This window comes from Euprymna scolopes, chromosome 34 (genome assembly GCF_053919585.1).
Source record: "Euprymna scolopes isolate OS-2025 chromosome 34, ASM5391958v1, whole genome shotgun sequence".
NCBI classification, from domain to species: Eukaryota; Metazoa; Mollusca; class Cephalopoda; order Sepiida; family Sepiolidae; genus Euprymna; species Euprymna scolopes.
Window position 1 is genome coordinate 80,791,890 of NC_136515.1, and position 23,723 is coordinate 80,815,612.

At 33.0% G+C, this 23,723-nt stretch overlaps 1 long non-coding RNA gene and 1 pseudogene across 1 annotated transcript in view; one reads left to right on the plus strand and one right to left on the minus strand.

The window, feature by feature from the left end:
- Positions 1-11,453: 11,453 nt before the first annotated feature.
- LOC145259311 (uncharacterized) overlaps positions 11,454-23,723 on the minus strand; it is a 60,260-nt gene continuing 47,990 nt past the window's right edge. Inside the window, exon 2 of the long non-coding RNA XR_013864158.1 lies at positions 11,454-12,114. This is a non-coding gene — a long non-coding RNA (uncharacterized LOC145259311). The remainder of the gene's footprint in view (positions 12,115-23,723) is intronic.
- On the plus strand, positions 16,162-16,294 carry LOC145259395 (U2 spliceosomal RNA; annotated as a pseudogene).

The window sequence follows — 23,723 nt, forward strand, 5'->3', positions numbered from 1 at the left end:
TGCTCGACTGAGCTTCAATCTATGGTACCCCCTCGCCAAACTTTCACAAGAAACACTCGTCTAGCTGAAAACACTATCAATAATTCACCCCCCCCTCTTTATCTGTACCTAGACCTAAACGTGGATTCCATGAAAAAAGCTTCTCGTGTGGTTGGGATTGCACAACCCTTGCCTCACAATTACATGTGCAGCTGCCCCTAGAGAGGGTATCCTTTGTCTTTCGAGACTGAAGGGAAGCATCGGAGATATATATATATACACACGAGGTGTGTGCAATAAGTAATGCCCCTGACCTACTTCCAGTTGTCTGATCTAGTTGAAATTTTGCATGTGCAATGATTTATATCTCTACAGGTTATGTGGCAAATTACAGCTCTGAACTAATTGTGGTTTCTGTTTTACAGGTGTTTGAACTGAGTCAGGTGTGAAATGGAGCCTGTTGAATGTTGAGCAGTGATCCGGTTTTTGTATTTGAAAGGACGCACACCACAAGAGACTTTTGATGAAATGAAAGAAACTGATGGTGATAATGCCCCATCATATGACCTTGTAAAACGCTAGCATCGTGAATTCAAACATGGCCGGAAGTCTGTGGAAACAGCTCCCAGACCTGGTCAACCCCCTTCTGCCATTGATGAAGCATCTGTCCGTCAAGTTGAGGCTGCCATTTTGGAAGATCGGCGCATTACTATTCGCCAAATAGCCTAAGATGTCAAGATTAGTACAGGGCCTGTGGAAACTATCATTCATGACCATTTGCATATGCATAAGGTGTCTGCGAGATGGATTCCCAGGTTGCTCACACCATTCCAGAAGCGAGAACAGAAGTGAGAATGTGTTGAGTGCTCAAGGATGAATTTGAAGATGTGCCAAGAAGATGAGTCAAAATTTTTCAAAAGACTGATTACACAGGATGAAACCTGGGTCCATCACTATGATCCAGAGACCAAAGCCCAGTCAATGTAGTGGAAGCACTTGGACTGACCACCTCCAAAGAAGGCAAGGGTGCAGCCCTCTGCTGGCAAGGTCATGCTCACAGTCTTCTGGGACCAGGACGGAGTAGTGATGACAGATTTCCTGGCAAAGGGTACCACAATTACAGGAGCCTATTTTGCTTCACTTTTGAGGAAATTAAGGGAAGCTATCAAAATCAAGAGGCGGGGCAAGATCAGCTAAGGTACCCTCCTCCTGCAGGACAACGCTCCGGTCCACAACTCACATGTTGCCAGATCAGAAGCACTGGCGTGTGTTTATGAGACGAGGGTGTGCATAAACCGATTCCATAGTCTTAGTCCACTAGACATCTTTTATGAGAAAAAGAGGATTATTTAATAATTTCTATGCAAGATTTAGCGTTTTGTTTCATTTCTTTTCTTTTTTATATATATATATCTGCTTAGTGTTGGGTTATTTTGTCAGGGGTGGGACATGTTGTTTTGTCAGGGGTGGGACATGTTGTTTTATCAGGGGTGGGACATGTTGTTTTGTTAGAAGTGAAAAGAGTGCAGGAGATAGTGTGTGTGTGTGTATATATATATATATATGAAGACTCTATGAGTCCATTGTTATATTGTATCGTCTATTTATTCTGTGTGTGGGGAGAGGGGGATATGAGAATGACCACTGAGATAAAAAAAAAAAAATTGGGACCCTCGAGCAGAGAGAGGGCGTTGGATTGGGGGGGGGGCTTCGTGACAAAAGGTCTGTAATGTGGCATTATCTGCCACTGTGAAGGTATTATATCCACATAGAGAATTACCTCCTCCCTCCATTCCCCTAGAGAAGGGAAGAAAGTAAGAAATGGATGGATGGAAGTAGGAAGAGCAAAATATTTTTGTTTGTTTGTAGATAAGCAGTTTGTTAGTGGCCTGGCAAGGCCACAGGGGAGACAACCAAGCAAAAAAAAAAAAAAAAACTAAGCAAAATTCATCCTAAAGCAGAAAAACAGAAACTGGCCTGCCAGGACACTATATATCCAAATGTAGGCATATTTTATTGGTTTGAAAATATATATATTTCCCCCAAGCTTCGGCCTTGATGGAGGGGAAACTAAAAAGAACCTATATTTTAAGGATCGGTCGGACATTATGTGCTTTTGAAAGAAACATTCTCGTTTTTTTCAAAAGACTTTTCGTATTCCTGCCCGTTTACACAAAGGAAATTAATACAGATAAGATATAAACATTTATATATTTTTCGTATTGATTTTTATTCATATGTATATATATATATGTGTGTGTGTGTGTATATATATAAGAACAAGTTAATGTATATATATATGTGTGTGTATATAAGAACAAATTAATAAAACATGTTAAAAACAACAAGTAGTTAATAAAACACTTTGAAAAAGAGTTAAAAACATATCAATGTCCACCACAGTAACTGGCTAGGATTCTCTAATCACACAGACATAACTGGTAGCACAACACATAGCTTCTCTATACCCCATTCCGTATCTCAGTTGGTTACATTTCCGACACGTTTCCCAGACCAGCAAGATCAACATGCCTCACTTCTAGATCTCTTTCTGACAATGGTTCCCGATGACTGTACAACAAATGCCCACAGCCCACTCGGGAATGCTGATCACGCTGTGATAATGGTAGAAATCAGCCTAAATTCTTGCCCTAAAACTGAAGACCCACTACTCAAAACAACGAGGTATTACAAAAAGGCTGATTGGGAAGCCATCAGGGAACTCATCAGAGATGCCCCATGGCAAAATATCTTTACTTTTCCAGCGGAACAGTGTGCAAATGAGACCACTGAATGGTTCAAAACTGCAATTGAAGCACAGGTTCCCGCACGGAAATTCTATAGCAAGCCCCACTCTTCCCAATGGTTTACTTCTGCTTGTGCAGCTGCCATTTGTCAAAGGCAGCATGCGTTCCGCAGATTCAACTGACATAAGTCCAGCTCAAATAAACAGAAGTATATAGAAGCTAGAAATAATTGTAAGAGAGTGATAGAGACAGCTTAGACAGATTACTCTGAAACCACCAGAAAACGCATTGAAGCACAGTAATTAGGAACCCGGGATTTTTGGAAAATCTACAACAGCATAGTAAATAATGGACAGTCAACTATTCCCCCACTATCAAACAACCATGAGGTTGCTTGCACGGCAACTGACAAGGCTAATCTGCTTGCCAGTCGGTTTGCCTCAAACTCCACACTGAACCCGGTACACCACTCCCTCCCTGATTTTCCTCTGCGAACAGACGCCACACTAGACGATTTGAAAATCACCCCTTCTCAGGTCCATGCTATTATAAAAAACTTAGACACCTCAAAGGCATATGGACCAGATCTCATCCCGGCTGTGCTATTAAAAAAATGCTCTGCCGAGGTTGCTCCAGTTCTCTCCAAACTTTACAATAAATGCCTTAACAAATCTTGTTTTCTCGACTGCTGGAAAACCGCTTCTCTGGTACCAGTCTTCAAGAATTCTGGTGAAAGAACTGACCCACTAAATTATCCCCCATTAGCCTCCTCCTGCTTTTCGCCAAAATATTTGAGTCCTTAGTTTGCGGCAAATTCTACCCTGTGTGACGAAGGCCATCAACTCCCCATATTCCCTCCTATAACAGACAACACGCTATGCAACATACAAATATCTGTGCGTGAGGTCGCCAAGCTAATCAAGAACCTATAACTTATATACCTATAAATTTGAGGGTTTTTTTGATGTGACATTGATATTAAAATCTTACTTTTTCTATTTAAAAATTATGAAAACAAACTTTTTAATATATTCAGTCATGGATATGCCAGCGACGACAATAAGGTTAACTAATTTGCATATTCATTTAAAAAACGGGTGTTAATTAATTAATATTCACTTTTATTGTTTCTTATTAGAATATTGGTTTTATTTCAGAACATTGTGAAGAATTTTTCAGATGAAAATGTGCTAGCACAATGTAGTTATTAATTTTTGACATTACACTAGTACATGTTATAGCAAAGTTTCGGCTTTAGTCATGCTGATACCAAATCTCCATTACTGATAGAAGTAACAGTGCAGGTTTATTTTGTTACAGACAGATACCAAATCTTCAATTGCAATAGACATGGTTGTTATGTTTCATAGCAGTTGTTCGTTGTTTATTCCACAAAATTGTTTATTACTAAAAATTGGTTTGATTTATTCTAAATTGTTAATCTTAGAGATCAAAGGTGAAATTACACTCCCCTTCCGCAGGTGTCACCTGTATAAAGGTCAAATCGTTTAAATTTGTAAATCTATATATCCATAAAAATGAAATTGTCTGTCTGTGTGTGTACATTTCACTACGAAAATACTCTGTCAATTTTCAGTCTACAGACTCGAGATTTGGCATAAGGAGTATTGAGATTTGGTAAAATCTTTTTAATCAGTTTTTAGCCAAAATTTCTTTGTCAAGGGGTCAAAGTTCAGGGATTTGACCGTTGAAAACCCTACCAAACTCCTCTGCCAATTTTAGGTCTAAATACTTGAAATTTTATATGTAGGTTAATTGGACATGGCTCAAACTTTTTAATTTGATTTGAGCCCGATACAATAAATGTTAAGAGGTCCAAATTGGGGTCAAAGTTTTAAAAAATTTGACCTATGCGGTCTCTACCAAATTACTCAGGCAATTTTTGGTCTAAACATTTGAAATTTTACATAAAGTGTATTCAGACATGCAGCAAGCTTTTTAATACGTTTTTGGGCGAAAATTTGACTGCCAAGAGGTTAAAGTTGAAAGAGTTGACCTTTGCAGACTCTATCAAACTCCTCTGCCAATTTTTGATCTAAACACTTGAAATTTTTGATGTAGGTTTCTTGCACATGAGTCAAACTTTTTAATTTATATATATATATATGCACATAAAGTTCTGAACAATACAAAGGGCCTGAGGAAAGCCAGGCTGACCTACTAGTAAATAAATAAATTTGAAAGAGTTAAGTTTGCAGCTGAATATTAGAAAAATAGAATAATTTAACGACTGGGTAAAAAGGAATAGGGCACCATACAAATTTACAGAGCAGATCTTCCACAAATGCCTTCAACACTCAGTGATGATGGTAGCATCCTCAGCAAGCTTGCGACACGCATCAATACGATGTGGCAGAGCAGCACCAGTGTCCTCTGTGAGCGTAAGATCAGCGACCGTCTAAAATTGAAGATCTATCGGAATTTGTGAAATCCATTGCTTTGTCCAGCTACGAATTCTTACAAGGAAGATGGAGCAAAGTTTTCCTGTTATCGAACACCAAACTGATGATGATGGTGGTGATGATGATGATGAGGGTTGGCAATTGACTTTAATTCAGTAAACAAACTATACTATACTAATTAAATTAAACTGAAAAAATATGTAAAAATAAATAATATATAAAAAAAAGAATATTTAATTTAATAAACAGACTATACTATACTAATTAAATTAAACTGAATATTTATGGAAAATATAAATGATATATCCAAAATAATTAATTTAACAAACAAACTATACTATACTAATTAAATTAAACTGTAAAAATTATGTAAAAAAAATAATATATCAGAAAGAATTAATTTAGTAAACAATCTATGCTATACTAATTAAATTAAACTGTAAAAATTATGTACAAAAATAAATAATATATAAAAAGGAATTAATTTAGTAAACAATCTATACTATATTAATTAAATTAAACTGAATATCTATGGAAAATATAAATGATATATCCAAAATAATTAATTTAATTAACAAACTATACTATACTAATTAAATTAAACTGTAAAAATTATGTAAAAAATAAATAATATATAAAAAGGATTGATTTAGTAAACAAACTATACTATACTAATTAAATTAAACTGTAAAAATTATGTAAAAATAAATAATATTTTAAAAAGAATTAATTTAGTAAACAATCTATGCTATGCAAACTAAATTTTACTTTAAAAATTATGTACAAAAATGAATAATATATATAAAAAAAAGAATATTTAATTTAGTAAACAATCTATACTATATTAATTAAATTAAACTTAAATTTTTTTAAATAACAAATATATTATTTAAAGGGGGAAATTGGTGCTTGCGTTTGTGTACGAACGGCTTTTTGCGTTGGTTAAATTCCGCAAGGAGTTTTCGCATACTTCCCAGATCGTAATTTCTCACATTCGCTAACGGACAACCTTTCTTTCCTTTGTTTTGATCGAGTTAAAAAATTCCCACTGTGCTGGCGTCTCCAGTTTTTGTTTGCCTTTTTCGTATAAATAAGCGAAACTATTGGAACGCAACTGTCGGGCCGGGTACTATTCTGTCATTGGTCCTTTCCTATTGAGACAATTACTGTTTATTTTGATACCGCCAGAGTGCTCCCTTTTGGGGGGAGCTGGTTTTCTCCCACATTAAAACGACCTTGTGCCTAATTTGCTTTCATGGGGGGTTAAAAAGCAACGCCATTTCTACAAGTCATCTTTTGTTTTTGATCGACTACGTTAGATCTGAACGCTTTAGACTTCTGATCACATCATGGAGTAGCAGTAAGACATCAGATTTTCTTTCACTTTATTTTCTGTCTTTGCATCACGGGTTCGAGCCTGCCTGCCTGCCTACTATCACTTTTTTTTTTTTTTTGTTCAACACACACCCGGGCAACACCAAGCACCCGGACTAGTGGAATATTTAATTTAGTACACAAACAATACTACACTAATATCATATGAGTACAGTTCGTCTCTGCATAAAGTTAGGTATGTTTTTATATATATTTATGCATATGATTCACTCATAAACTAATTAACCGATCATTATGATGAAATAGGTATTAGTCAACAATTAATTAAAATTCTCCAAATTTTAGGGTTTTTTTTGTTTTAAATGGTTTTAGTGGATATAAATCTATCATTTGAAGTCAAATATTTCAGATTTGCATAAAATTTGATCCATAGTTATTAGAAACCAATAAAGTAATATTCCATTAATTCCAACTTCTTCTTAAGATCTTAAGCTTTAAATTTTAGACATGTTTTAATAATCAAAAACATGTAGTAGTGTTTGATCAAAACTAGAATAAATATATAGATATCTAGATATAAAGTTTAATAGTATTATGACTAGATTGTAATCTTTGTCAAAGAACATAAATGTTTTACCTATCCTGAGACGGGTATTCTAGCTTTTCATACAAAATGACCATTCTTTGAGGATTATTAACAGTTTGGTGGTCTTTTACTTCAGCCGATTCTTCAAGTGCATGTCAAAAACTTTGTCAGAATTCATGGATTATCTCCCCTTGATTTCTATTCTTTGCCAAGTTTGCCATTCCTGACAAAACTCTAAGACGTTAGCTGTAGCGTGACCAACTCTCTGAGCAGCTAATCCATATTTTACGGATAATCTTTGCATGGAAAACAGCAGTTAGTCGCAGAACGTGTGGAACAATTGTTCTTAATCCAACATTTTGTTTCGAAGTTCACTGTTTGGTTTCTATTTCTAAGAAGATTAAAATTTCCATAAGTCATCTGGTTGGATTTTCAAAGACAGCCAATTGCAATTTATTATTGTTGCACCAAGTTATTGACAATAAAATAACATACTATGCTACAGTTCATTTTTTATTTATATTTTTAATTGAATATAATAAAATTTGTTTCAACTAAAATTTAATTTCTTTTCCTATATAAGTTTTTAAAATGTGCAATCAAATAGATTAAGTTGGTAATAAAACATGTTAAAAAACACTTTGAAAAAGAGTTAAAAACGTATTTAATTTTAAGAAGGAAACACAAAATAAGTGGATAGTCCTTAATCCGCGGAGTTTCGAAGAAATACTTTCCTTCTCATCAGAGGGTAGGATTTAGCAAAATACGGGATCGGATTTTGCTTGCAAAAGTATTTGATGAAACTACAAGTAAGTCATAGATCTTACTTGGTAAAAAATAGTGACGCAGAGGGAATATGGTGAAGAAAGAGGTGATTTCACATGAATGGATAGGCGGTTGAAGGGTAAAATATCCAATAACGATAAAATCCAAAAATCAAAATCCAAAAAAGTTGGTTAAGTTTCCATTTACAATGTAAAATCCAAAGGAAACGCGAAATTGGAAGATGGTCCAAAATAATCCAAAAGGCAGAATAATTCACAAATGGGAGTAAGGAAAAGGGAATAAGTTTAAATAATATTATTAAAAGGAAGATCAGATGTGTGTAGAAAAAAGAATTTAAAACGACTGTCAAGGCTCAAGGCTGGGCTGATTTGGGGAGAATAGGTTGGACAAAATAATGGAAACATCTTAGGAATTTTGCATCAATTTAAACACATATATATATGTATATTAGTGATGGGACAATTCCAATACTTTTCCTGATTCCAATCCAATTACCAATTCCGTATTACATTCTTGATTCCGATACTAATTCTTTAGAAATCTCTAAACATTTAACTTTAAAGTTATTATTTTGTCCCAGTTACTGTAAAAAAACGCAATATATATATATATATATATATATATATATATACATATATGCACATTTATGTGCATATATTTTCTTTAACCTAAATCACACATGGGGGGGGGCGGTTATCTATAAATTTTAGTTTTACAGGTAGATTAATATCAGTAAATATTTATTATTTCATTATTAGTACCAGCAGTGGAATTTAAAAAAAAAATCAGATAAGAAAAGATAATAAAAGGAATTGTTATTGGCATTGAAAAACAGGCGCACATTTTTCCAATTCTGATACCAGTACTGATATTCAAAAATGTTCCAATTTTACCGATTCTCAATTCTGATTAATCGTCCTAACACTAATATATATATATATATATATATATATATATATATATATATATATATGTATATATATATATATATATTGTGCTAGGAAACAGATTCATTGATTGATAACCAAATTAAGTGATTGATTTTGTGCTACGAAACAGACACTGTCAAGAATTGTAAAAGTCAACTGAATTAAAGGAATAAATTATAAGTTGATCAACATCATAAATTTTGGAATATAGTTTTTGTCATTTATTCTGTATATTACTCGGTAATTACATTGAGCTTCTTAAATAAGGATTGGTATATATTATAAGAAAATATATTTTTCTAAAGAAATATATATATATATATATATATATATATATATATATATATATATATATATATATTTATATAAAATGAAAATTACAATTAAATTTACCAAAATGATCCAAGACAGTAAAATTAAAGTATATTATAAATATTAAAGAATTAATATTTATAAAGTTATCTCAGCCAGATGTAAAAGTTCGATAAAACCAAATAGGAAATAGAGCTTATAATAAGAGCAAATAGTTAATAAAACATGTTAAAAAACAATTTGAAATGAGTTAAAAAAAACATATTTAATCTGAAAAGGAAACACTTAATAAGTGGATAGTCCTTAATCCGCAGAGTTTCAAAGAAATACTTTCCTTCTCATCAGAGGGTAGGAATTAGCAAAATGCAGGATCCCGCACTCGTCTGACAAAACGTTGCAATCATCATGTATATATATATATATATATATATATATATATATATATATATATATATATATATACATATATATATATACATACATATATATATATACATATATATATATACATATATATATATACATATATATATATATATACATATATATATATACATATATATATATATATATACATATATATATATATACATATATATATATATACATATATATATATACATATATATATATACATATATATATATATATACATATACCTATATATACATATATATATATATATACATATATATACATATATATATATATACATATATATACATATATATATATATACATATATATACATATATATATATATACATATATATATACATATATATATATATACATATATATATATATATACATATATATATATATATATATATATATATATATATATATACATGATATATATATTTTTTAATCTCTACGATATTTTATCTTTTAGACGTAATCCACTACTCTACTCTAATTTAGTTTTGTTTTTTTTTTCTCTCATAAAATGTATATACATGTACATATGACATCTAATTTACATAAGGAAAACACGCTGCTCTCCCCCATCATTATATATAGCCCCAATCCTCCGACTCTCTCGTCAATGACCATTCCTCTTGAAGAAGCCCGCATAAATCGGGCGAAACGTTGAGTATCCAGGTCCTTCCACCTCCATTTTATTTCATATCGTCGGATTTAATCCAGCTCAACAATCATATATATATATATATATATATATTATATATATATATATATATGCTAGCTTGTCGCCCGGTGTTGCCCAGTCATACAATACGCTTAAACATGATATTTTAATTTATGCAGATTGCGTATGTATTATTGCATGTCAATCCTCTATTAAATATTATATATTACCAGGAATAATTTGTCTGGTGGAATAATTCACAAATAAATAAATAAATAAAATAATCAAATTCCGTCTGTGTTTGTTTACAATGCCACATCAGCTGATATTTGGGCTTGACAATGAATTCCCTGGAAAAGTCATTTCTGATTAATGTTTAGTTTTAAAATATGCAAACAAAGAAATCAGTTACGGCGATTATAAATGGTACCTCTGCTTTAATTTTAAATTGAACTCATTCATAAGAAAAAATTCAAATAAAATGGTCTGATACTCCTGGGCTTGAACAGGGGATCATTTGATATGTACTCGAATGTTCTACCACTAATCAGTATCTCCAGATCACAATAAATTTGTCTTTTTTTACAGAAGAAATGATTTGCTGAGATTTTATTATTTCTCTTGGCCGGTGTAATGTAAAATATTCCCCTGTAAAAATTCTTTTTTATCTATAATACAGAAACATATTTTTAAGATCTGATTTTTTCGATTTTAGATACTTATTGGATGGATTTCTGTACAAAGCATATCTAAGAACACTGCCAGACATATAAATTACTTTTGGGTGAAATTTACAAAAGGTAGGCTCAGCCGTTTTAGAACATACACATGCACATAAAGTGACTTATATATACGTGTGTGTGTGTGTGTGTGTGTGTGTGTGTGTGTGTGTGTGTGTGTGTATTTAAGGACTGGACTCCTTTAGTAGAAGACAAAATTTATTAAGTCGCCTGACGAAGACTTGTGGTCTTGACCGACCACTTGTCCAAAATATTAGCATGTCCAGTGTAATCTTGCCTATATCAATAAAAATATATTTTGCTTTTTTTTTATTGAGCACTCTTAATAACCTCATGAAATTCACGAGTTCGCTCTCCTGAATAACTTGGTATATATATATATATATATATATATATATATATATATATATATATATATATATATATATATTGTATTTTGTGTACAGAAAATACAAAATATAAATACGCTCTTATTTTCGGATTTTCATTTTAATTGAGCACTCTGCTAGATTTCTTTTCCTTCAAAAAAATAATCATATATATAAGAAACCCGGAATTCGGTGGCCCAAGGATATGTTCTTTTTCAGGTTACGTTGTGGAGTACGATGTTTTTCTTTCTTCTGGTTACGGTATGTGTCCCGCCTTAGGGTCGGTGCTATTTATAATTTTATTTGATTATATACATATATATACAGGGTGTCCCAAAAGAAGCTGACGGGTTTTATATTTGATTAACTTCCTCAATATTTAAGTTATGCTTTTCATATGTAGGTAGATGAGCCTCTCCGTGATTTTTTTGAGAAATAGTAAAATATCATAGTTTGCGTATTCTAATTTTATTTACACAACTTAATCATGGGTATGTTTTTCACAAGCTCTAATTTTAGTTTGTGAAAAATGATGTTACTTAAATGTCCACCATTTTCATTTTCATGCTTTTGTGCTCTCTGCAGGGCATTGTCCAGCACATCACTTAATGTTTCAGGGCTTATGGCCGTAATTTATATATTGTTTTTAAGGACATTTATTATGGCTGGTTTTGGAAGTAGGTGAATTTCTTGTGTTGAAGTTTCGTCGAAATTCTCTTTGAGTTTCTGATATTGACTCATTCAACCGAAAATAGGACTCTACGATAAATTTCCACTCCTCGGTAGTGTAACGACTCAGGAAGGTTAACTCTAGATGATCTGAAAAAAAATAAAAGAAAAATATTAAAAAAATTAAGAAAGTTATGAATCTTTTGTAACCATCAGCTTCTTTTGGGACACCCTGACTGTACTGTATTTTATTACTAATTTTTATGCTGTATCCTGGGGTTCTACTCTTTATGGGTAGACAGATATTTGGAGTGAATAGGTACATTAAATAGTGTTTTCCTTTACACAATGGGTACTGAATGTTTGCTTAAATTAAATGAAAAAAGTTACATTTTATTTTCATTTTCTATTTAAAAAGCCATTATTAACATGTGGAGAGTGTTTTTTTTATTATTCTGTACTTTCAACTAACAATTTCATTTAAAAGATGATATATCAAAATTTGAATTTAACTATAATAAGGATTATGATACCTGTTCAGTGCATAAGTATGACCAACCACTTATAATTCAGTAACTGTAATTTAAAAAAAAATAACAATTATAATAAACAGAACGACTCATAGAAATCTATCTATATTCTTTTTTCATTTTAATATACTTTCATAGAAATGCTTCTGTTATGTAAAAAAAAACTATTTTCTTCATGCCACAAGTGTCACGCTCATACATGAATTCCAGAGCTAATATAACGTACTGACCCAACGGGTCACGGGTGGTCTAGTTCCTTATAAAACAGTCAAAGTAAGCTCAATAAAGACGTATTATTGCCTTCAGAACATGTACATTTACATCCTAATAATAATATATGAAAGGTGATTAAAAAATATTAATATAATAATGAACAAAAAAAACGATTATAATTATGCTGGACTTTGATTCAATTAATAAAATAAAATTTAAAAACAGTAACTAGATCAATCGATATTTTTTAAATTTTTTATTTATTTTTTATACAAGGTAGTCACCATTTATCAAGGCCCGGAAGCGACTCAAGGATAAGGGTTATTGCGTGTACAGTAATCAATGGGATAGTATCGTAGAAACCGTTAGTATTGGAGATTTGATAAAGTCTTACTTAAGGGGACGTTCATCAGGAATTTTTTTATGTTGGACTTGAAGACATCCAGGTTGTAGTCAGGTGGGAAACAGGCAAACGGAACAGAGTTCCACAGGCGTGCACTTCTAAGAAAGAAGCTTTGTTCATGGAATCTATGTTTTGGTTTTGGCACAGCTAAAGAGTGGGGAAATCTTTTAACAGTGGTTTCAGCGAGACAGATGTTTATCATGAAAGATTGGCGAGGGGGGGACCAGAGATTGGAGCTCAGACGAGCACTTGCCATGGAATTAACGATAAAACAAAGACAGGCTCGCAACGTCTCTCCTGTGGGAGAGAGGGTGCAGGGAAGAAAAAAGGGCATCACCCACTAGGTCACGAAGCCTATTTTGTACTCTGTCAAGGCAGGATAGGCTGTTTTAGCAGCTCCTGCCCAGATGTGGCAGCAGTACTCCATCCTTGGGCGTACTTGGCTTTTATATAGATAGAGAATTGCATCAGTGAGATATCTTCTGGAGTGGTAGAAAAATCCTACCATTTTTCCAGCGACCTTGGCAACTGACTTGATGTACGTGTTCCATTTCAGGTCAGGAGTAAAGGTCAAGCCCAGAAGCTAATCAAAACATGGAGCTTCCCCTAGACGAGAGCCATCCATTTCAATTGATGCCAGATGGGGATCAGAGCATTGATGATGTCAAGATAGGAGCTTTGTTTTAGATGCATTAAAAGTAACCAGCCACCTCTTCTCCCACTGTACCACGCGCTCTAGATCAAAGGAGAGAGAATCAAAGAGAACTTTGTCATTTACAGCCTTAGATGTGTTGCCATGGTCGTGTCATCAGCATAGATGTCAGCGAATGATTTACGTATGTGTTTCGGGAGATCATTGATGTAGATCAGAAAGAGAGTTGAGCCCAGGATAGACCCCTGAGGAACTCCAGCATTAATATTGTTGGCCTCTGATTTCTGCCCATCAACCACTACTCTTATGAACCTATCAGAGAGAAATGATTAAATGATTGAGAAAACATTTCCAGTGATACCGTAGCTGGAAATCTTGTGAAGTAGGCCCTTATGCCATACCTTATCGAAGAGGCCTTTGATATGTCAAGAGCAATTGCCCTAGAAAGGAAGACTTTGTCAAGAGATTCACTAATCCTATGAGATACAACCATTAGCACATCTGCTGTAGATCTAGCAGAGTAGAAACCATATTGCATGTCACTAAGAAAGTTATTTCTGCTGAGGTGGTTGACTACTTTTCTATTTAATATGGATTCCAGCAACTTACTCATGACACACAGGAGACTTATTTGTCTGGTACTGAGAGGGAGACGACTTATCACCTAAATTCTTAAATACAGGGCATACTGATGAGGTGTTCCAGGGTGTTGGGAAGCACTTCTCCTTAAGGCAGCGCTTAAACAGTTTTGTAAGTATGGGGGCAAGTTGAATTTGCTTTTATTTATGTTTAGCTTTTATTGTAGTTGCTTTTTTTGATGTAAATATTTGGTTTTGTCAGAAGATAAATTAGTTGAAGGAATTCCCGTGACTGATTCGGAATATATTTTCCAGTTTACTGTCCATATTTTCGTATTTGATATTCTAGATGTCTCTAAAAGTGTTTTATTTCATTTCTTCACCTATGAATATTTCTTTAACATATTTTGTTGAAATGATTTGCCAAATGTGAGTAAATTTTATACCGATTTCAGATTTGAAAATTGTTAATTAATGATCTTAGCTCTGTCCGTATTTTCGTATTTGATATCCTAGATGGCTCTAAAAGTGTTTTATTTCATTTCTTGACCTTTAGCATATTTCGTAGAAATAATTTACCAAATGTGAGTTTAACATTTTTTTTTTTTTTTTTTTTTACCGATTCCAAATTTGAAAGTCATTAATTAATGATCCTAGCTCTGTTCAATTAAATTCAAAATGGTACCGCGAAATGTTTTTCGCATCTGATTCTGTATACTTGTAATGTGGAGTCATCTTTAATCCGATATCATTTCTTCATATGTGTTTTCGAATTTCTGGAATGTATTTTTTCCTTCCTTGAAGCAAACTTTTCTTTATTATTCCATCGACTTATGTATGAGAACCCGTAATATATATCTGTCTCTGATGGAGTGTGTGATGGCAGCATCGGCTATGTGCATTAATGTGTGTAAATCGATTAGGGTAAAAGTAAATATAAAAGAAACACGCATATATAGAGAGAATAAAAGGACATTACATGCATGCAGCGGCCCTGCTGTTTTAACAGCGTTGGCGACCACGGCTCCTCAAATTGAGGAGTCATAGTAATCTCGGGAAGACAAGTAAAGACAATTGTTTTTCGTTGCTTTCCGTCTTGATTCGAACAGATGCTACACTTTGATCTTGACCCGAAGGCCAAGTTTATCAACCATTGAATTTCACTACATTGTTGATAGTGCTCAACAAAAAGTGTAAGATATTATTTTAGTCAATTTATGCCATGGCATTTCGAATCTCTGTCTGTCTGTCTGTCTGTCTGTCTGTCTCTCTCTCTCTCTCTCTCTCTCTCTCTCTCTCTCTATATATATATATATATATATATATATATATATATATATATATGTGTGTGTGTGTGTGTGTGTGTGTGTGTTGCTTTTTCACTTACACAACAAAAAAAATAAATGACTCTCTTGTAAGATTTTTGGCCGCATTGTTTAACTAAATCGCCATTACATTTCCGCTTTAATAAGATCAGTCTTGAAACAGTTTTGCTATTGTAAGAAACCGGGTTGTACGATCGAGGTGGTCGTAAAACAATGGGTCACTGTTTTCGAAAACCTTCATATGAGATCGCCTCATTATAAAGAGTCGAGATCGTTTAAGATTACAAAAGAATATTATGTTATAGCAAGCCTGCCCGGATGTGCCGCGAGTATATAAGGGCGATTAAGTTAATAATTAACCTCTTAAGAATTCTGTGTAGATTGTGCGAAGCCTATCTGCGGACATTTTTTATTATGTTAAATAAACAACAATATTGAAAACAAAAAAACAAAAAACAACAAAAAAAAACAACAACTAAATATTCGAATCAATTCGATACATTCTTGGCCTTTTGGTCACGATCAAAGTGTAGTATCTGTTCTTCAGATGCTGCACTTCAATTTCTTGTTCTCTTTCGGTGGAGGAGAAATCCTTCACGACTGAGACAATTTTTATTTTTGTACCTTTTCTCCACGTTAAAAAACGACCCTGGTGTCTAACTCTGTCCCGTGGGGACGCATTGTAAATAGGCACAACAATGACTGCTTTCATCCAGGCTCGAAACCGTCCTCAAGTTGAAAACTAAGTGGTCCCAATTCATTTCGGATATCATCTAGAAAATGGCGGCCTTTACTAAAGCTATAATTATGGTGATTTTTCTCCTTTTAAACACTTAGCCTTCGGACCAAGATCAAAGTGCAGCATCTGTTCTTCATACTTTACAAACTTTACAATAAATGCCTTAACGAATCTTGTTTTCCCGACTGCTGGAAAACCGCCTCTGTGGTACCAGTCTTCAAGAATTCTGGTGAAAGAACTGACCCACTAAATTATCGCCCCATTAGCCTCCTCCCGCTTTTCGCCAAAATATTTGAGTCCTTAGTTAATAAAGCCCTAGTCCAGCACCTAACAGCTGCTAAACTCTTGACTGACAAACAATATGGATTCAGGCAAGCCCGTTCAACAGCAGATATCTTAACTGTAGTTTCTGAACGTATATGCCGTTCATTGGATAAAACAGGGGAGGGTAGAGCGGTGGCCCTTGATATATCTAAGGCTTTTGACAGGGTATGGCACGATGGTCTTCTAAGGAAAATTAGATCATATGGAATCACTGGAAGAATTCATAACGTAATTAAATCCTTCTTAAGTAATAGAAAAATCAAAGTTGTCCTCGACGGACGTACATCCAAACAATATGACATAAATGCGGGAGTGCCTCAGGGGTCTATCCTTGGACCTCTATTGTTCCTGATATTCATAAACGACCTCCCTGATAATATTGTTTCGGAGATGGGTATATTTGCCGATGACACCACTTTCTATAACAGATATGAGGGGAAAACAAATGAACACATATCCAAGAAAATGGCAGAAACACTAGAGGATGACCTCCAATCCGTAGTGGAATGGGGACAAAAATGGTTGGTCTCATTCAATGCTGCTAAGACTAAGCTTGTTTCCTTCAATAACTACAAGAAACCTTCTCTACCACCAATAGCAATGGCCAAGAACACATTGCCTGAAAGTACTTCTTTTAAACTCCTCGGCCTAACGTTTACAGGGAATATGAACTGGAATAGATACATTGAGAGCATTGCCAAGGCTGCTGCAAGGAAGGTTGGCTCCCTCTACCGTGCTAGAAAACTACTTACGCCTGCCAGTATCCTATACCTCTATAAGGCAACCATTCGCCCATGTATGGAGTACTGTTGTCACATCTGGGCTGGTGCATCTGCTGCTTGTCTCTCGCTCCTGGACAGGGTTCAAAAAAGAGTCGCAAACCTGATAGGTCCTGAACTGTCATCTAGGCTTCAACCTCTGTCCCATCGACGAGATGTTGCATCCCTCTGCCTGTTCTACAAATACTTTAATGGTGAATGCTCTGACGAACTGCAAACACTTGTACCTCCCCGACGTAACTACCCCCGACAAACCCGACAAGCTACTAAGTCTCATCCCTTTACAGTGGAGATCCCTAGGTGCAAGAAAGCCTTTTACTCCAATAGTTTCTTCCCCAGAACTGCAGGTCTTTGGAACTCCCTTCCGGGATTCTGCTTTCCCAACTGCAATGATATGCAGAAGTTCAAGTGTAATGTTAACAAACATCTTTCTACTCTTCTCCCTTCATAATGACCCCGCTAATTAATTCCCTAATAGTAGCCCCCTGCTTCAAAGTGGCACTGTGCCTTGTTTGGGGTGAAAATTGAATAAAAAAAAAAAAAAAAATATATATATCACACTTGAATTTCTTGTTCTCTGTCAGTGGAGGAGAAAACCTTCGCGACTGAGACAATTTTTATTTTTGTTCTTTTCTCCACGTTAAAAAAACGACCCTGGTGTCTAACTCTGTCCCGTGGGGAGGCATTGTAAATATGTACTCTTCTTTTATGTACTCTCAACACGTAATAGTTCCTAGGAATTATAATTAGTGGAGTAAAGCTGTCGAGTTAAGGATCATATGTTAGGGGTCATATGTTAGGGATCATATGTTAGGGGTCATATGTTAGGGGTCATATGATCGTAAATATTCTCTGATTACTAGTCCTTGGTTACATTGTGAGAAAGAATCTGCAGGCTGATCCGAAAGTAACTCCTTATTCTAAAACAACTATAATATATTTTGGAAGTATAATTTCTCCAATTAATGAATATGAGAAGAAAGTATATTACATGGAATTTTATTTAAAATTCAATATGGCCACCACCATTCGCAACCAGCTTTTCAAGTCGATCATGAACCGCATCAACTGATTTCACAAGAAAATCTTGCGGGAATGGAACTAATAACTTCACGTATTCTTTCTTCAAGATTAAAAAACTAAATTCATATAACAGATCTGAAACGAAAATAAAAGCATATATTTAAATACCACACATTAAGTAACATACACACAAAATGGAGAAACATATTACAGTATTTGAATAAGTTATAGTTATTTTAGAATAGGGAGTTATTTCGGACCACACTGTGTGTGTGTGTGTATGTATATATATATATATATATATATATATATATATATATATATAAATTGAACATTCCAATGAATAGTAGACACTTACACGTTTCCACCTCTTGGATGAACTTCAGATGAACTACGAAAATGCTATTTTTACATCTCCAACACATTTTGAAAATAATTTCTGAAGAGGACGCTTCACAGAACGTCTGAAACGCGTTAAAAACGATTTCAATGATTTAAAAACATTATTACAATGATCTAAACATAATTCTCAATGAAAAACCAAGACACGGAATAATAAAATAATGTTAAAAAATATACATTGTTGGTGACTACCCCCTTATTTAAATATACATCTTTCTTTCGTTGAAATTTCTTAACCCATTATATATATATATATATATATATATATATATATATATATATATATATATATATATATACGTCAAATGGAAATTCAATTAACTTTCTTGAAGTTATACATTTGGATTTTATCGTCACTGGATTATTTATCTTCCACCAGACTATCCATTCATGTGTAATCACCTTTTTCTTCACCATATACCCTCTGCTTCACTTTTTTTGTTTTCAAGTAAGATCTTTGACTTACTTGTTGTTTCATCAAATACTTTTGCATGCAAAATCCGATCCCGCATTTTGCTAATTCCTACCCTCTGATGAGAAGGAAAGTATTTCTTCAAAACTCCGCGGATTAAGGAGTATCCACTTATCTAGTGTTTCCTTTTCAGATTGAATATGTTTTTAACTCATTTCAAAGTGTGTTTTTAACATGTTTTATTAACTGTTTGCTCGTATTATAAGCTCTATTTCCTATTTGGTTTTATCGAGCTTTTACATCTGGCTGAGATAACTTTATAAATATTAATTCTTTAATATTTATAATATACTTTAATTTTACCACCTGGGATCATTTTGGTAAATTTAATTGTAATTTTCATTTTATATATATATATATATATATATATATATATATATATATATATATATATATATATATATATATATATATATATACATATATATATATATATATATATTAGTATGGGACGATTCCAATATTTATCCCGATTCCGATTCTTAATAAATCTCTAAATGTTTTACTATAAAATCGTTTCCTTTTCTCGATTGCCATAAAACACATGTTAAATGTGCAGATATTTTCGCAAACGTAAAAACACACTTGTGCGCGTGTGTGCGTAGGGGCGATGATCTATAGCTTTTAGCTTTACTAGTAATTTAAAATGAATAAATATTTATTAGTTTATTATTACCACCAGCGGTGAAAGATTTTGTCTAAAACAAAATTAAAAAAAAATAATTAAAAGAATTGGAAAGTAGGTATCAATTTTTATGATTCCGGTACTCCAAAATTCCAATTTTTCCAAGTAATCGTCCCAACATTAATATATATATATATATTAGTGTTGGGACGATTAATGGGAATCAGGAATCCGAAAAATCGGAATATTTTGGGGTATCGGGATCGGAAAAATTGATACCTAGTTTCCAGTGCCAAAAACGATTCTTCTATTTCTCTGTTTTTATTTGATTTTGTTGAAATAAAAATCTTCCATTGGTGGTAATAATGATAAAATAATAAATATTTATTGATTTTAAATTACCAATAAAGCTAAAAATCGATAGATCATCATCCACAAATGTATTTTGACATTTAGAAAAATATCTGCATATTAAACATTTTTGTTTTTACGAAAATCGAGGGGAATAATAATTTTATAGTGAAATAATTAGATATTCATAAAGAATTAGAATCAGTAATTGTATTAGAATCAGGAAAAATATTGCAAGCGTTCCATCACTACTTGTCAGTAAATATTTTTCGTTCATACAAATAGAAAAAAGATATACACACTAAATATACAGATGTGCTCCTGATATTCATAAATAACTTCCCTGATGAAATTGTGTCCAAGGTAAGTAATTAGCTGATGATACTATGCTCTATAATAAACATGAGGGAAAAATGAATGTACACATATCCAAAGGCAATGGCAGAAACCCTAGAAAACAACCTTCAGTTAGTAGTGGAACAGGGCCGTAAATAGATGGTAACATTTAATGCTACTCAGACAAAACTTCTTTCCTTTAAAAACTACAAAAAAAAAAAAAAATAAACCACCGATTGCATGATAAATAACAACTGTTAAAATTAATCACTCTCCACAAGTATATTTTGACGTTTAGGAAAATATCTGCATATTTAACATGTGTTTTTATGAAAATCGGGGGAAAATAACAATGTTATGGTTAAATAATTAGGAATTTATAAAGAATCGGAATCGGTAATTGTATTGAATCGGGAAAAATATTGGAATCGTCCCATCACTAATATATATATATATATATATATATATATATATATATATATAATCATAAAGTAGTATTCCTGTCTGTTTATTTGTTTGCTTGTTTACAATTTGATTAATATATATAAAAGGTGCACTGTTTCATAAATAGAGAATGAAAAGATACTTCTATATATTTTTATTCCTGCATGGTTTCTATATGTTAAATATTTGTTTAATAGAAATCAACATTCAAGAGGTCATCGCATTAAAGAAAATCTGTTTTAATAATTAACTCTAACCTTTTTAATAGAAATTAGTAATACGATTGTTTTAAGGATTCTATTTAGAAATATATGACATTGATTTATTTAATCTGTTTTTAATCTAATTTACATTTAATTAAATTTATTTTAATTATTAGTATAACCAACGTCAGCTGCGTCGAAAAACAGAAGTAATTTTTCATTTAACCATTGAGTTATTTCCCTTTAATGATTTTTATTTTCCTGCTTGAATTTCAAAGATGAAGATGACTATGTGTTATGCTTCCAAAAATTCAACATATGGTCAACTTTCAGGAAAATTGTAAGAACTTAGGATAGTTCGTGTATCTTAAAATGTATGTGACTAAACTCTCCGGCCAGTAATGTTTTTTTTTTTTAATTGACAACACCGGGTGTATATATATATATATATATATATATATATATATATATATATATATATATATATATATATATATATATATATTCAGGTTTGAGGTGTTCAAAAGCCAGAACTAAGGAAGACAACGAGGTTGTTAAATAGTGCTCAATAAAAAGAGCAATATATTTTTTTTGGTGGTGGTGGTGGGGGGGGGTAAACGGTTACATATGGTCGCTACAAATAGCCACCTGTTTCAGTCAAAGAGACTTCATCAGGCGACCTGGAATCTCTCGACGCCAAAAAGAAAAATAAAAAATAAAAAATAAAAATGAAAAAATGGGATAAATTAGAGGGAAATTAAAAAAGAAAAATGGAGCCCTTCAAAAAAAAGTATAAAAGTTCATAAGGGGTTTATAAAAATAAAAAATCGCGAGCTCTCTAAAAAAGAGGATAAAAACAAAAAAGGGGGGGTCGCATTAGGACCTATTGGAAGATTATTCAAAACTTTTCACAACAGAATGTAAATTTGAAATAAAAATAAAAATGGATCAAAATTTTACTGGGGCTTTGAGTTGTACAGGAGGGTGGTGTGTGGTGGGAGTTCTACTTATATTGAACGTGTCACGGAAAGAAAAGGACTTTGCACGTGTGTGATTTTGCTACGAAAGTTACCTGTCGTTATGCGTTAAGTTAGGGGTGGGGGGATTGACTAATGCAGACATATTCATGCTGAGGCACATACCTGTATACATATATACGTACCAAATATACAAATACATACATACATGTGCGAAAGCGACACAGACATACACACGTAAATATATACATGAAAGAACACACGCACACGCAAGAATACAGCTGTATGTATAGATACACGGATAATCACACGTATACAAATATATACATATGTACAAATATACAGACATACACACACGTATACAAATATACACACATATATATCCATATATATATGTTGCAAAAATTGAAAGAAAAAATGGCTCATCAGAATCAAATATCTCTATCTCTACTTATGCATAAAAGACACTTTGTGTGTGTGTGTGTGTGTGTGTGTATGTGTGTGTGTGTGTGTGTGTGTGTGTGTGAGTTTGTCTTCTATGGATTCCGAAATGGTTGAGCCGATTTAAGAAAAAATTCATACAACTGTATTTTATGTTTCTAGGATTGTTCTTAAGTTTTTTTTATTGGAATGCCTCCGGTAAGTGTTGAAAAGTAATAATTGAAAAAATCTGATTTAAGCAGGAAGAGTCCGATTTTGACCAAAGTTAACATCCTTACATAGTCTAACACCACAAGTGCATTTGAGAGGTTTTATCACTGTGCAAGCAGATCTTGACATATAAAATCAACACTATTGGCGTTCAAAAGGAATGTTTCTGTTCAGAGCACACTTGAACCATGATGTTTGACTTTTGTATTTCAAACTTTAATCCAAGACATTATGTAAAAATCATTTCATAAAATCAACAGTAGGTTCTCTACAGTGCAATGTAGACTACAATGTATTGTAGACTAAGTCGTTGCAGGGAAGCTTGTGCCTCTTCCTTCAAGTGCACCTTGACTAGAGCAAGCAATCAGTCGATTTGATTGAAAAATAATTAATTCCACCGATTTTAATGAAAATAAATGTATTAGAAGTATAGACCATTTATTAATCCGCGTTCAATCCTGGGAAACGTTGAGTCTCCCGACTAGTCAAATCTAGATTTGTCAGATGTATTACTATTGCAGTCAAACTTTGAAAATCTTACCAACTGAATTCTGCATTTTAGATATCAAATACTTATGCAAACATCTCTCTCTCTCTCTCCATATATATATATATATATATATATATATATATATATATATATATATATATATATATATATATATATATATATATATAGGGACACCTCGTGAACACAAGAGGCCAAAGGAAAGATCAAGAAAGAGATAGAGG